This window comes from Marmota flaviventris, chromosome 3 (genome assembly GCF_047511675.1).
Source record: "Marmota flaviventris isolate mMarFla1 chromosome 3, mMarFla1.hap1, whole genome shotgun sequence".
Lineage (NCBI taxonomy): Eukaryota > Metazoa > Chordata > Mammalia > Rodentia > Sciuridae > Marmota > Marmota flaviventris.
Window position 1 is genome coordinate 171,233,810 of NC_092500.1, and position 10,800 is coordinate 171,244,609.

Consider the following 10,800-nt stretch of genomic DNA (forward strand, 5'->3'; position numbering starts at 1 on the left):
AGTTGTGGAGGCTGGGAGTTCAAGGTCGAGTGGCCTCCTTGGTTGTGACCACATGGCCGATGGCATCATGGTGGATGGCATCATGGCAGATGTGTAAGAGGGAGGGATGACATGGTGAGACGAACCCAGAGTCACTTTGGGGCTGGGCTCCACGTGTCACCACAACCTGCTCTCAGGAGAACTGACTCTCTCCATGAGACCAGCATTAATCCTTTCCCAGGGCAATGCCCCCAGTAACCTGGTCACCTTCCACCAGGCACCGACTCTCACCTGGCCACTCTGAGGACCCGGCATCCTCCATGAAGCCCTCAGTGTCTGAAGGACACAGGCCAGATCTGCCAGGAGAGGAGCTCCCACCATTAGCAGATCACAGAAAAGCCGAGTCCAGAGGACGGGCTGAAGTGACTCTGTGCTTCCTGTCACAACACCTTCCAGGCCTGGAGAGGAGCCCTGGTAGTGTGGCAGGTGCCTTCTGCCTCCTCTTGGCCAGTCCCCGCCCCGCCCTGTGCCCCCGACCTTTCCCCTCCTGGCTCCCAGGGAGTTTCTGAGCTCTGAGAGCCAGGCTGGTGCCATTTCCTTGCTGATATGGGCCTCATTTCATGGCCTAATCAGAATCCTGTGTTCTATAATGAACAACCACATTCTCACAAGACAGGGAAGAACAGAGCACAGGAAGAGGGCAGAAAAGGTCACCCTTCTTGGGTGACTGTGACTGTGACTGAGGACTTTCATCCTGCGGGGCCCAGGATGAAAACTCCTTGAGGGTTTTTGTCATCCTGGCTGACGAGGCCCGAGAGCCGGCCTGACCTGGACACGTCCAGCCTTCCCAGGGGAGCCCAGGCGTCCTGCCCCAGCCAAGTTCTGTCCACGGTTGGCTGAGGGGGAGCCACCTTGTCACAGGTGCCCAGTGGGGGTGGTCAGTCTGTGACCCCAACTGGTCCTCAGCTTGGTCTGTGGGCTGGTCCCTCTCTGGACTGCCCAGAGGAGCACCCAAGCCGCGCCTCAGACCCACAGCTGCTTGCGCCACACACCCCGCCTGCGGCATTCCAGGTTGGCTTTGCTCTGCCGCGGTTTGAATGTGTCCCCCACGTTCACATGTTGGAAAAAGTCCCCAGTGCAATGGTGTGGAGAGGGGCAGCCTCAGGGAGGGCTTAATGCCCCTGGAGGGAGGGGTAACTGTCCCAGGAGCCCCATTAAAGGCTGACTTCAGCCCCTCCCGCTGGCTTTGTGCCCTCTTGCCCCCAGTCTTCCACTGTGGCACAGCACAAAGGCACTCCCAAGATCTGGGCCCCTCAGTCTTGGACTTCCCAGCACTCCAGAACTGAGAAATCGACCGACCCCTGTTCTTTATAAATCACCCAGCCTCGGGTAATCTGTTATGGCATCAGAAAACAAATAAGAGAGTCTCCCTTCTCACTTCTCATATGTCCTTAGTTACTCATCAGTGATTATGTTTTCAGGGTGTGTGTTGCCAGGACTGGGGAGGGATCCCCGGGGGTGCTCTACCACTGAGCTACATCTCCAGCCCTTTTTGAGACTGGGTTTCAGTAAATTGCCCAGACTGACCTTGAACTTGCAATCTTCCTGCTTCAGCCTCCTGAGTCACTGGGATTATAGGCTTGTGACACCAGGCCTCCCATTATGATTTAAAAGTGGAATATAGCTATCATTTATTTTCCCCCCTCTAAGAAAATGATCCATTCTGAGATTTCCCAATCATTCAAGATGCCTTTTTCGCAAGTTGCCTCTCTGGAGGCAAAAATTCTAAAAAGATATGCCCTGTCTTGTTTTCTTTTTGTCTCCATGTGACTAAAATAGAATGCTAAGTCACACAACAGTTCCCCTTTAATCACTGCTGGCCACTCCACTTTTCTGTGGCAATTCTGGTGTGTTCCAGGCTACCCCAGGCCAGCGGCTGTTGCTAAGGTCAGATGGACACAGGTAGAGGCACTTTGAAGAGCATAAACCCACTACTCAGATGAGATACGTTTACTGGGTTTTCATTTCAAATGGCCTTTAAGAGGTGTTTCCCCCCCACCCCCCAGAGCTGGGGACCAAACCCCGGTGACATGTGAGGCAAGTGCTCTATCACTGAGCTGCTCCCGCAACCCTCCCGGATTTTTTTTGGTAGGATCCTACCTGTTTTTGCTAGGATTATGTATTGCCTAATAAAAATAGCAGTTGGAAAAAACAATAAAAATTCATTATTTTCCTAATGATGATTTCCAAACTATTCACAGAATAATTTCTATATTTCACTTATTATTCAATCTTTAAAAACATCTCTTTTCCTTCAAGCCATCAGTTAAACATGAATTGCCTCGAGGCTTCTACATCTTGGTTTCTCAAGTTTGTAGACTTCTCTTGCTCCTAAGCTCTCCCAAGCTGCTCTCCGTCCCCCTGAGCGTGGGCGTGGGTGGCCGCTTCCCGGAACCTGGCTCCTACGTCCAACTCTCAGTAAATGGAAAAAAAAAACTGTGGAACACCTTGGGGTTTTAGTTCTCAGACTTATGCTGAGTCCCAGACCTCTGTGAGGCAGGAGTTTCTAACCTAGGGGACCGCAAACCACCCCAAACCATCTGCGAATTCTACTTCACGTGTGCATTTTTCTTATCTTTTTTTTTTTTGGTACTGGGGATTGAACACAGGGGTGCCTAACCACTGAACCTCACCCCAAGCCCTTTTTATTTTATTTTTTTAAAGAGAGAGTGAAAGAGAGAGAGAGAGAATTTTTTAAAAAAATATTTATTTAGTTAGTTTTTGGCAGACAAACATCTTTGTATGTGGTGCTGAGGCCCAGCTCCCAGGTCACTCTGCAGGCCACGCTGCGAGTGGGCTGACGAGGACACTCTGCCAGGGCCCCCACGCACTGGGCTCCACAGGTGGCACCACCGCCACACCTAGCTCCCAAACCCACAGGTAGCGCTGTTGCTGTCTCATTGATGTCCTTGTCACCCCCACTCTTGGCAAAGCAAGTTCCCTGCCCTCTCCTTGGATCAGTGCCACCTGAGCCTGGTCCAGCACAGACATCTGATGAGCAGTACCTATTGGCTGGGCTCAGTGGCGCACACCTGTATTCCGCGTGACGCTGGGACAAAGAGGGACTCACAGTGAGAAACTCCCAGGACACAGAACGTGTCCTCTGCAGATGCTGGGTGACTGCAGATGTCAGCGGGGCTGCAGGTGCCACATGGATATGGGACTTCCTCACAGCTCCCTGACACCTGCTTCTCACTTCTCTTCTGCAGAGTCCCTGCCCCCACCCCCGTGCTGGGGACGGAACCCAGGGCCTCACGGCTGGGTAGGTGCTCCACCTCTGGGCCACACCAGCCTGAAACTTTTTTCTTAAGAAGTTTGGTTTCCCTTTGTCCTCCCACCACAGGGGTTCGCGGACCTCCTAGAACAGCGGTTCAAGTCTTTTGACAGGGCAGGGACCTTAGGTAATTGATGAAAGCTGTGGATCTCCTCTTCAGAAAAAGGCACATGTGGCCAGGCACAGTGGCTCACGCCTGCGCCTGCGATCCTAACAACAAGGGAGGCCGAGGCAGGAGGATCACAAGTTCAAAGCCATCCTTAGCAACTTAGCAACACCCTGTCTCAAAATAAAATAAAAAGGGCTGGGGATGTGGATCAAGCGGTAGCGCGCTCCCTCAGCACCACATACAAAGATGTTTGTCTGCCAAAAACTAACTAAATAAATATTTTTTAAAAAATTCTCTCTCTCTTTCACTCTCTCTTTAAAAAAATAAAATAAAAAGGGCTGGGGATGTGGCTCAAGTGGTAGCGCGCTCGCCTGGCGTGCGTGTGGCCGGGGGTTTGATCCTCAGCACCACATACAAAGATGTTTGTCTGCCAAAAACTAACTAAATAAATATTTTTTAAAAAATTCTCTCTCTCTTTAAAAAAATAAAATAAAAAGGGCTTGGGGTGAGGTTCAGTGGTTAGGCACCCCTGTGTTCAATCCCCAGTTCCAAAAAAAAAAAAAAAAGAAGATAAGAAAAATGCACACGTGAAGTAGAATTCGCAGATGGTTTGGGGTGGTTTGCGGTCCCCTAGGTTAGAAACTCCTGCCTCACAGAGGTCTGGGACTCAGCATAAGTCTGAGAACTAAAACCCCAAGGTGTTCCACAGTTTTTTTTTTCCATTTACTGAGAGTTGGACCGTCCCTCAGGATCAGACAGATCTGGTTTGTGTCCTGCTTGCAGCCCTGGCCCCTGGCTGACCAGGGCCTCCCTGAAGCTGAGCCTTGGCTTCTTCACCTGCCCAGTGGAGATGACGATGCCACCCGGAAGTTAGTGCGAGGGTTCGATAAAGAAAACTGCAGCTCCTTGCAGGGGTCGGGCCGTGGAAGGCAGGCTGCTCCTTCTTGCAGTCGCACCTGTACTTCTCAACTTGTCCCAGCCCAGCTCTCAGAGTCTCTGCTGGGAACATCCCCAAGGTCACCTAGTGAGGATGGGCTGCTCCCTCAGTCTCTCTTCATCAATGAGCGAGTGCTGCCTGACTGGTCCCACTTGCAGGATCATGTTGCCCCAGGCCCTTGGCAGAGGCTCTGCAGAACAGGGCTGGAGCAGTGCAGGCCCCTTGCTTCCCCAGGGCCTCCAGTGCACCCCTTCTTCCCACTGATCCAAGGCTCAGTGTGGCCTCTTCCTGGACCAGCATCCTGCACCTCCCTGGCTCCAGAGGCAGAGTCCCACGGAGCCCTCCACCTGCAGCCCCTGTCTGGAAGTTCTAGATGGACAGTGTCCCCTCTGCAGTCTGAAATGATTCTTGGAGTGTTTTCAACACTCCTCAAGGGCTCCGACTATTTTCTCTCCAGTCCTCTGTGTCTCATGGGCTTTTAAAACTGGAAGGAAAAGAAATTGAGTTTTGCAGGAGAGGAAGGGAGGAAAAATTCCCATCCATCATCTAGCACCCGTGGTAGTCACTGGAACTTCAATATAAATGTTTTCAGAGGAAAACTGGGTTGCCATTTGAGAGTGCTGGAAGAGGCCCTTCTCAAAAGTGGTGACCTCTGGGTGGAAACCCTGGGGACTTTGTTCAGGGACACATGTCCACGCACAGCCTGCACTTACGGCCAGGACATGCCTCGGCTGGACTGTTAGCAGGAATGAGATGGAGCCTTAGCCGGCTGGAAGGGCGACCTGGGCTGTTTACTGAGCCAAGTCCTCACAACAGACAGCCAGCAAGCCCGCTGCCCATACACATCCGCAGTGAACGGGCTCACCCAGGGCAGGTGCAGGGCAAGTGCTGGCAGAGGGCAGTGCGCTCTCGCTGGGAGCTGATCTCAGGCCAAGGACATGTGACAAGAGCAAGCTCCATACAGCAGAAGAGTGGGTGTGAGGGGACAGGAGCAGGGCTCAGGGCGCAGGGAGAGGCCAGGGCCTGTGCACCTGCAGGAGGGTAGCCAGGAAAGGCCGAGCTGAGGAGGTGTCCTCAGGGTGTGGCAGATGGGGCACCCGGACAGAGCAGCGAAGGCCAGGGTGAGTGTACGGGGGTGTTCCCGGAACAGCAGAGGCCAGTGTGGGTGCAGGGTGGGGAGGCCGAGGGTGGAAGCTGGGAACAGGGAGACGCGGCGATCAGGCCTGACAGGGCTATGAGGCAATGGGGCCAGGAGGTGGCACTCAGCATCCATCCTGAAAGTACAGAGAACACGCCTTGCCTTGAGTTAGGTCTGGAGGAAAAGGGAGAAATTTAACATTCAACATCCTCGCTTTTTTTTTTTTTTTTTTGATACCAGGAATTGAACCCTGAGGCACTTAACCACTGAGCTACATCCCCAGCCCCTATTTGTTTTATTTTTGAGACAGGGTCCCTCGAAGTTGCTCAGGGCCCTGTTAAGTTGCCAAGGCTGGCTTTGAACTTGCAATCCTCTTGCCTCAGCCTCCCAAAACTGCTGGGATGACAGGTGTGTGCCACCGCACCCACCCACCCTTGCCATTATTCAGTAGTGGCATTAAGCACATTCACACTGCTGTGTGACTGTCACCACCCGTCCACAGAACTCTTTCAGCTTGTGAAACTGAAACCCTGCGCCCATTAAACACCAACCCCTGATCCCTCCTCCCCCTGCTCCTGGCAATCTCTGTTCAAATTTCTGTCTCCTTGAACCTGACTCTTCTAGGTCTCCGCATGAATAAAATCGTACAGAATTTATCATTTTTTGCTGATTTACTTCACACAGCACAGTTTCTTGCACCGCGTGGCTCTCCTGGGTTTTTGGTTTGAGCATTTTGGAGGCAGCCTTTACTGTTCCGTGCACAGCAAGCGCCCCCTTGTGGCCATAGATAGACATGTCCCTGAATTTCCAAGGGCCTGGTACCCCTGTAATCCCAGCTATTCCAAGCAGAGGCAGGAAGGTTGCAAGTTTGTGGCCTGCCTAGGCAATTTTAGCAAGACCCTGTCTCAAAATTTGAAAATAAAATAGAAAGGGCTGGGGTTGTAGCTTGGTGGTGGAACACTTGCCTAGCAAGTGTGAGGCCCTGAATTCACAGTACTGCAAGGAAAAAAAAATTGGAAGAAAAATAGAATTGTGAATTTGAGAAGAATTTCTTCTCCTGAAAGACAAGGTCATGGGAGTCATACCCCTCTAATAGCTGTGTCCATGGAAAGAACTTGGAAGGGTGGGCACGTGGCTCAGTGGTAGAGTGTCTGCCTAGCATGCACAAGACCCTGGGTTCGATCCCTAGCACCACAGAAAACAAAAAGTTGGGAGAAACCACCCAACTTTTACCTGTACCCCTCTCACAGTATTTTCTTTCAGAAGCGGTTCTCTTCCACAACTTTGATAGTACTTTTTTTTGCAAACAATAGCAAAGAGTCTTCCCCATGTGTCAACTGCAGTATAAGGTACTTTGCATTTATATCATTTGCATATTTCTCACGACAAACCTCTAATAAGCATTATTATTATTCCTATCAAAGAAGAAACCAAAACCCAGGGAGGGTAAGTAAATTGCCCAAGTCGACACAGCTAATCAGTCACAACTGGGGCAAACCAGGCAGCTGGGCCCAGACATGGTGTTTTAACCATGATGTTCAACTGCCTTGGAGTGAAATCTGTAATGAAAATTCCCAGCACAGCCACATTACTGTGTGGCCACCTCGAGGAGTCCCCATGCAGCCCCCCCCCCCCACCTCTTTTCTGAGCCCTATGGGTGAGGCTGTGCAGGCCAGGCCAGACAGACATCCTGGAAGGATGGGGCAGTCAAATCCCAGAGCTGCCTCTTCCTGGCTCTGTGCCCTTGGCCATGACCAACCCTGACTTCAGTTTTCCTCCTTCATAAAAATGGAGCTGCTGTTCCCAGGGCCATGGGGAGGGAAGCTGAGCACAGCCCCGAGAGGATATAAAGGGACACAGGTGCCCAGAGAATGGCAGGCCGGGCTGTTTGGCTGAATTGGGGCCAGTCACTTATTTGGGTCCAGGTGGGAGTCTTTGCATTTATTGCAGATTCAACGTCATCTAAGTGGCTACAGCTGACAGCTGCTGCCTATTTGGGTCTCTGAATTCTAATTCTGATCAGAGGTACCTGGTACCCTTCTGTTTTATTCAGCTTTTTTTTTTTTTTTTTTTTTTTTTTTGCTGCTGTAACTAAAAGATATGATCAGAACAATTGTAGAAGAGGAAAATTTTATTTGTGGGCTCACATTTCAAATGTTTCAGTCCATGGACAGCTGGCTCCATTCCTCAGGACTCAAGGTGAGGCAGGACAACTCGTGGTGGGAGAGTGTGGCAGAGGGAAACAGCTCACACGATGATCAAGAAGCAGAGAGAGACTCCACTCTCAGACACAAAATATATACCCCAAAGGCCCACCTCCTCCAGCCACACCCTACCTGCCTGTAGCCACCACCCAGTTAATCCCAACCGGGGGATCAATTCACTGATTAGGTTAAGACTCCCACAATCCAATCATTTCTCCCCAAAACTTCTTGCAATTGTCTTACATGTGAGCTTTTGGGGGATACCTCACATCCAAACCATAACACTCTCCCTAATTCCTGCTTTTGAAAACGTGGTAATCGCAGGTGAAAGACCTTGTAACTCAGTCTGGCCACCTGGCCCCAAGTTGACTGCCCTCTCCAACCCCTTGTGCACAGACCCAGCCCTCATCCCTCTCTTCCACAAGGAATAAGACGGTGGCCATGTCTCACCCCTGACCCAAGAGAACAGAGACAGCAAGATAGAAGACAGCCCAGACAGACTAGGCTTCACCTTCTATGCAAGTAATCCTGTCTAAACAAGAATTGAGCTTCTGTTTATCCTTTGCTAAAATCAAGTTGAGTTTCCAAATTAAGAGTCTGGCTGTGATTTTATCTTTTTTATTTATTTATTTATTTTTGTATTGGGGATGGCACCCAGGGCCTTGTGCATGCTAGCTACATCTTAACCTTCTATCATTTTTTTTCCCTCTGGTTTATTAATTAAGGCAGACCTAGAGACCAGTCAGCCTCAACAGTTGCGATTAAATGTAGTTGGTTTGGATAGCAGGCAGAGGAGGAAAGGTCGACTCCGAGGCAATCGTGCCACCTTGTGGCCAGTAACTTTCCTGCAGTCAACGTACTCGCAGTGCACTTCACAATGGTCTATGCCCAAGGAAGACACATGGTATTTTTACCCAAATCCTCGGGTTTTGTCAGTTGTTAACGTCTTGATCTGAGCATTGAATATATACTCTGCATCTAAACCACGGGTGTACAGCTCACTGCCCATTTCCTTATGGATTTTGAAAATCATAGAAAACTGATGCTTTTTATTCATTAGGTGGCTTATCAGCATTCTTGGTGGCTGTGAGGTGTCCCCTACCTCCCCAGTGCTAGGAATCAAACCCAGAGCCTTGTGCATCTAGGCAAGTGCTCTGCTATTGATCTACCATCCCAGCCCTTTCAATTTCATTTTGATACAGGATCTCTCCAAATTGCCCAGGCTGGCCTTGAACTTGTGATCCGCCTCCCTCAGACTCCTGAGTAGCTGGCGTTATAGGCAAGCACCTCTACACCTGATTACTTCTTGGTTTTTAATACATTGTTATCAACCCGCTTATACTATGTGCCAAGCTTTATAGTGATTGGGGGGAAAAAAGTGACATAGGCTTGTAGTCAGGGTCTCTATGGCAAATGATAACCTGGCCAAGGGGATTAGATGCATCTCCATTCGGCCCCTTGTCTCCTCCCCTGTGGCACCCTACTGTAGTAGACAGGGAAGATCAGCTAATGTCAAACACTACTACTGTGCCAACCCCCAAGGATCTGTCACCGGTAAGAAGAAAATGTGATTAGACAGGGGGGTAGTAGCTCAGTGGTGAGGGCCGGCACAGGAGAGGGGCGTGGGGCTGGGCAGCTGGTCCCAGAGGATTTCTCCAGCTGCTTGCACTGCCCCCCACCGGGGCCAGTTAGGAGCTCTATCCAACCACACAGGCCTGTCTGACTTTGCAGGAAAATCCTGTAAACACTGTCTTTCCTGGAGGGAGGGTTTGCTCCCTTCCTTCTTTCCTTTTTTCCTTTCCTTCCACCTCCCTTCTTTATTTCTTTTTTACTTTATAGCATTTCCTATTTCACACTCCCTTAAGAGGCTTAGCTTTTAAAAACCAGGGAGAGGAGGATTGGTATTGTATGACATTGATTATCTCAGGTGGCTATTATTTGTATTTTTTATAAATTAAAAACTGGGAACCAGATTGATTTTGGGGAATCTCCAGACGGAGGCGAGGCCCCTGCTTTGCTAGAGTAGGTGCTGACCTCTAGTGGGCATGTGCAGCACTGCAGCCTATGGAGGAGGCTGGCGGAGGACGGAGAGGTCGCTGCGGTGCTTTCTGCAGAGCTGTTTTCTTTGGAGGCTTCTTCAAGATCCGGGAAACCTTGTCCTTTAGATTCTGAACACAATCCAGGAGTCACAAGACAGCTGCAATTCTCCGCTGATAAACTGCCTCATCGGCTCTCATCACTAGCAACACGTGGCCGATTACAGTCTCCTGGCACCCTGCTTGCTTTTCTTGCAGCACCCAGGCCACCCCTTGTCCAGGTTCCTACTAATCCCACACAGTCCGTTTCACTGGGCAAGTGTTCTTCCCTGTGGCCTTGGTTTTCTACTCCTGCAGCAAGTATTCACTATTTAAAAAGTAACACGCACAGGCACTTATGCCAAACACTTTGGTAAGCAACACCTAAGCATGAAGCAGCGTAAAGACCTCTGGATGGGGAAACCAATAAGGTTCTAGCCTTGACCCTACCCAAATGGCCACTGGGCACTGGGATAGTCACTCAATCTCTCTCATAGTTTCCTTGACAGTAAAATGAGAAAGTTGGATTAAGTGAGTTTTAAATGACAAATTTATCTCTACTTTTGTTTGACACATATTGGCCAGACTGTTCTTAAGATTCCTATTAAAAGGTACCTTCCCCAAGGACATGGTTGTTAGTATATAATTGTGTTTGTCAGCTTTCTTTTGCTGTGACAAAATACCTGAGATAATCATCTTGTAAAGAGAAAGGTCTATTTTGGTTCACTGTTTTAGAGGTTACAGTCCATGGTCGGGTTGCATGTTGCTTTTGAGCCAATGGTAAAGCAGCACACCAGGATGGGAGCATGAGATGGGGAAGCAGCTAAGCTCATGGTGACTGTCATGGAAGCAAAGAGAAAGACAGGAACTGGCTGAGGTCCCAGTGTCCCCTTCAATGGCATGCCACAATGACCTAACTTCCATTAGGACCGACCTCTTAGAGGTCCCACCTTCTCCCAGTGCACCAAGCTGAGGACCAAGCCTGGAAGACAGTTGGTCTTGGATTGCCTCCTATCAGGTGTGC